Raw genomic sequence first — 5,717 nt, forward strand, 5'->3', positions numbered from 1 at the left:
CCTCCACTACACCATTGGCCCTTTGGGTTTACGGTTTATACCTGCGTAGAGCCTCCACTACACCACTGGCCCTTTGGGTTTACGGTTTATACCTGCGTAGAGCCTCCACTACACCACTGGCCCTTTGGGTTTACGGTTTATACCTGCGTAGAGCCTCCACTACACCACTGGCCCTTTGGGTTTACGGTTTATACCTGCGTAGAGCCTCCACTACACCACTGGCCCTTTGGGTTTACGGTTTATACCTGCGTATAGCCTCCACTACACCACTGGCCCTTTGGGTTTACGGTTTATACCTGCGTAGAGCCTCCACTACACCACTGGCCCTTTGGGTTTACGGTTTATACCTGCGTAGAGCCTCCACTACACCACTGGCCCTTTGGGTTTACGGTTTATACCTGCGTAGAGCCTCCACTACACCACTGGCCCTTTGGGTTTACGGTTTATACCTGCGTAGATCCTCCACTACACCACTGGCCCTTTGGGTTTACGGTTTATACCTGCGTAGAGCCTCCACTACACCACTGGCCCTTTGGGTTTACGGTTTATACCTGCGTAGAGCCTCCACTACACCACTGGCCCTTTGGGTTTACGGTTTATACCTGCGTATAGCCTCCACTACACCACTGGCCCTTTGGGTTTACGGTTTATACCTGCGTAGAGCCTCCACTACACCACTGGCCCTTTGGGTTTACGGTTTATACCTGCGTAGAGCCTCCACTACACCACTGGCCCTTTGGGTTTACGGTTTATACCTGCGTAGAGCCTCCACTACACCACTGGCCCTTTGTGTTTACGGTTTATACCTGCGTAGAGCCTCCACTACACCACTGGCCCTTTGGGTTTACGGTTTATACCTGCGTAGAGCCTCCACTACACCACTGGCCCTTTGGGTTTACGGTTTATACCTGCGTAGAGCCTCCACTACACCACTGGCCCTTTGGGTTTACGGTTTATACCTGCGTAGAGCCTCCACTACACCACTGGCCCTTTGGGTTTACGGTTTATACCTGCGTATAGCCTCCACTACACCACTGGCCCTTTGGGTTTACAAAAAGTGAACTCTCCTACATGAGTTCTCTGGTATTATGGTTGCTGTTCTTTCAGAATCACGAACCTGTCACACTCTGAAGGCCTATAGGTTCACCACTGTCACACTCTGAAGTCCTATAGGTTCACCACTGTCACCACTGAAGGCCTATAGGTTCACCACTGTCACCACTGAAGGCCTATAGGTTCACCACTGAAGACCTATAGGTTCACCACTGAAGGCCTATAGGTTCACCACTGTCACCACTGAAGGCCTATAGGTTCACCACTGAAGGCCTATAGGTTCACCACTGTCACCACTGAAGGCCTATAGGTTCACCACTGTCACCACTGAAGGCCTATAGGTTCACCACTGAAGGCCTATAGGTTCACCACTGTCACCACTGAAGGCCTATAGGTTCACCACTGTCACCACTGAAGGCCTATAGGTTCACCACTGAAGGTCTATAGGTTCACCCCTGTCACCACTGAAGGCCTATAGGTTCACCACTGAAGACCTATAGGTTCACCAATGAAGGCCTATAGGTTCACCACTGAAGGCCTATAGGTTCACCACTGTCACCACTGAAGGCCTATAGGTTCACCACTGTCACCACTGAAGGCCTATAGGTTCACCACTGTCACCACTGAAGGCCTATAGGTTCACCACTGTCACCACTGAAGGCCTATAGGTTCACCACTGTCACCACTGAAGGCCTATAGGTTCACCACTGTCACCACTGAAGGCCTATAGGTTCACCACTGTCACCACTGAAGGCCTATAGGTTCACCACTGTCACCACTGAAGCGCAGTGCCTTTGACCGCTGCGCCACTCGGTCTGTAGTGACGCCTCAAGCACTGAGACGCAGTGCCTTAGACCGCTGCAAAATTCACCTGAGCTCCGCAGACTGGTCTTCCCTGGCTGTCTGACCCTGCTGGGACACCATCTGATCCTGCTAAGACATGATGAGCACAGCGTTGTGTACTGACACTGCACCACGACAGTGAAGCCCATAAAGCTGTTTATTACCGTGTCAGTGTGAAAGGTAGGGAATTAGCTTGGGGAAACTGACAGATCAATAACGTTACATTGCTATACTGACTAATAAAAAACTCACGTTGCACTGAAAAAAAACATCTGAATATCGGTCTTCAATCATTCGGCCGCTGGTTTCATCATTTGATTCAGGTCTAATGTGATTGAGGCAAAAAAGAATAGCTAATGTTAGCATTATTGTTAGCATAGCATTATGGTTAGCATAGCATAGCATTATGGTTAGCAGTGTGGTTAAGGTTGGGGTAATTTGTAACGGTACATCAACTGGTAAAAGCTAGCAAAGTTCATCTACTTCTGAAACGGGACAAAACAAAGGCTACATTAACAGTACATGTCATTTACACTAGCTAATAGCTCAACAGCACTAGTTTGTATTTGTTCTGTTAAGTTAAACAGCAGTTACCTTGCCCAGCTACATCAGTCAACTAAAGAGTAGCCAGCTTCTGCTCTGCTTGCTTTTACAACTCGGAAAAAGAGCAACACACAGACTCCTCTGTTCAACTCTCCCGTGCCGCCTGCTATGTTGTGTCCAGCCAGCCTTCCAGAAGCTTTCCTTTTCACAAAGCCTACCCGACCGCTCTTACAACACAGAAAAAGAAGAGTGCAACACACTGACAGCAGGTCTATTCAACTCTCCCGTGCTGGCCTTCCAGAAGCTTCGCCTTTCACACAGCATGTCCGCCCACTCTGTGGTGTCCGCAAAGTCCTGTCCTTGTTGTCTGATTGATCCATTCATCCTTCCATCCCTCCTCAGCCTTCCTCTCCTCTGAAGACCCAGTGAGGGTGGAGCTCAGTCAGAGAGCTGTTGAGGGACTGGTTAGGAAGAACACTTCTACAGCCAGAGAGGTGTTGAGGGACTGGTTAGGAAGAACACTTCTACAGCCAGAGAGGGGTCTTATCTGGTGTCCTGTGTGAATTTAAGGGTTATTTTTAAATTATTTTTAGGGTTATTTAAGGTAAGGTTTAGGCATTAGGGTTAGCAGTGTGGTTAAGGTTAGGGTTATTTAAGGTAAGATTTCATCAAGGATCTTTGCTCTGTTCATCTTTCCCTCGATCCCACAGGATGATGCTGCCACCATCATGCTTTACCGTAGAAAGTAATCTAAAAGTAACTGAAAGTAATGAGATTACGATACTGAGTTTGGGGAATCTAACAGTTACGTGACTGATGACACTTTTGGACAGGTAACTAGTAACTGTAAAGACTCCATTTATAAAGTAACCTACCCAACCCTGGATCCAGTATATAGGTCTCTCCATGGGTGGGAGATGGATATTTAAGCTGATCAACACTCTCTTTATATGACTGACTGGTTGACTGATTGATCCATTCATCCTTCCATCCCTCCTCAGCCAGAGAGGTCAGAGGTCACACATGGTTTAGATGGTAAATATTTATGTCCCCTTAGCAGTTCATCACGTGAGCAAAAGGGAACATGTTCCATCATCTATGTTAACTTACATTAGTGCAAATTGTCCATTGATATTTGTGTGATTTCTCACCCCTTTTGGCTGTATGAAAGTTAATATCCCCTCAGGCACACACATTTGTTATTTGTTAGTATGAAGGTCATTTGTGTAGAATTTACTTTCCCCACTCATTCACCCCAACTCTTTACATTGCTTATGCATATTCGGTGTCCTGACTGATTGGACAAAACTGAGAGTAGATTGGACGTCAACGGCAATGGAATAATTACAAATGTATCTTTTGTCAGGCTGAATGTTTGAAACATGAGTAGGTGATTTGAGTCATGCTTATTTAGTTGTTGAATAAAGACAATTAGCACTTGAATGTTGTCAAGAAATACTGGAGTGATGTAAGATTATTAATACAATTGTTCATAGACCAATTTTTTATCCTGCGTCCACGTGTAAGCTGCAAGTACGTTGAAATTAAGTTGTTTTCAAGTTGTCTCTTCAACTTTCAACCAAAACTGAACTTAGATTGGACGTCGGGGATAGTCTTTGCTAGGTCACACAGTTTTAACGTGTCCGAATCAATAACCAATATCCAGAAACAGTTTGGGATATATTGAAAACATAAAATGTACTTTTTATGTATTAAATGTCAGGAATTGTGAAAAACTGAGTTTAAATGGATTTGGCTAAGGTGTATGTAAACATCAGACTTCAACTGTATATTGAAAACCTAAACATTAAATGTACTATCAACACAAACATGTTCCAAAATAGTAATCATAGTACTTGTATTTATTTAAAAAACCACCTTATTAACTGCACAAGCACCAAAAACACTGTTGTTTTGACAAGTGGCAATAAATCACTGATATCCATTAGGGGGGAAATCAGCTGCTGTTGAAACTAACACAACTAAAAACCACATGGAAATGGGAGATATCTTTTACCTCACTGGTTAGAGGACAACCTGGTGTAACACAACTCTTTTTGTTAATCATTTTTTATTAATCACATGAACTCTTTCAATTCAGAGACTGGATTTTTCCACCTGATGAGGATAATATCCATATCACGCTGAAATCAATAGAACAGGTGGAAAACGTTTAGGGTTCTACATTGTGACATTACTAATTAAAATACTCCTTCTACAATGTTTAGTTAGGTTGCTTGAATCACTAAAACTCTCCCCAAATTTGATCACAGCTACAAGGTTTCTCTCCAGTGTGCGTTCTCAAATGTACCATCAGGTTGCTTGATTGAGTAAAACTCTTCCCGCATTGATCGCAGCTATAAGGTTTCTCTCCTGTGTGTGTTCTCTGGTGTATAGTCAGATGGCTAGATGTAGTAAAACTCTTCCCGCATTGATCGCAGCTATAAGGTTTCTCTCCTGTGTGTATTCTCTGGTGACTAGTCAGCTGGCTAGATGTAGTTAAACTCCCCCCACATTGATAACAGCTACAAGGTTTCTCTCCTGTGTGTATTCTCTGGTGACTAGTCAGCTGGCTAGATGTAGTTAAACTCCCCCCACATTGATAACAGCTATAAGGTTTCTCTCCTGTGTGTATTCTCTGGTGTGCTTTCAGATTACTTGAATTAGTAAAACTCTTCCCGCATTGATCACAGCTATAAGGTTTCTCTCCTGTATGGATTCTCTGATGTATTTTAAGGGTTGCTAAACAGGTGCATCTCTTCCCACAATCAGAGCAGAAGTGAGATTTCCCTCCAGTGTGTATTCTCAGGTGTGCTATCAGTGTGGATGAGTGAGCAAAACTCTTCCCACATTGATTACAGCTATAAGGTTTCTCTCCTGTGTGTTCTCTCTGGTGTGATTTTAAATATCCTGAGATAAAGAAACTCTTTCCACAGTCAGAGCAGTGGTAAGGTTTCTCTCCTGTGTGTGTTCTCTGGTGTATAGTCAGCTGGCTAGATGTAGTAAAAGTCTTCCCACAATGATCACAGCTATACAATTTCTCTCCAGTGTGAATTCTCTGGTGTGCTTTTAGTGAATCTAATCTTGAGTAACTCTTCCCACAGTCAGAGCAGCAGTGAGATTTATCTCCTGTGTGAATTCTCTGGTGTACTTTTAGTGAATCTGATCTTGAGTAACTCTTCCCACAGTCAGAGCAGCGGTGAGATTTCTTCTCTGTGGGTTTCCGCTGGTGTTTCTTGAGGTGTTCTGATCTGGAGAGACTCTTCTCTGCCTCGTCA

Source organism: Coregonus lavaretus (genome assembly GCF_964263955.1).
Source record: "Coregonus lavaretus genome assembly, contig: HAP1_SCAFFOLD_774, whole genome shotgun sequence".
Taxonomy (NCBI): Eukaryota; Metazoa; Chordata; class Actinopteri; order Salmoniformes; family Salmonidae; genus Coregonus; species Coregonus lavaretus.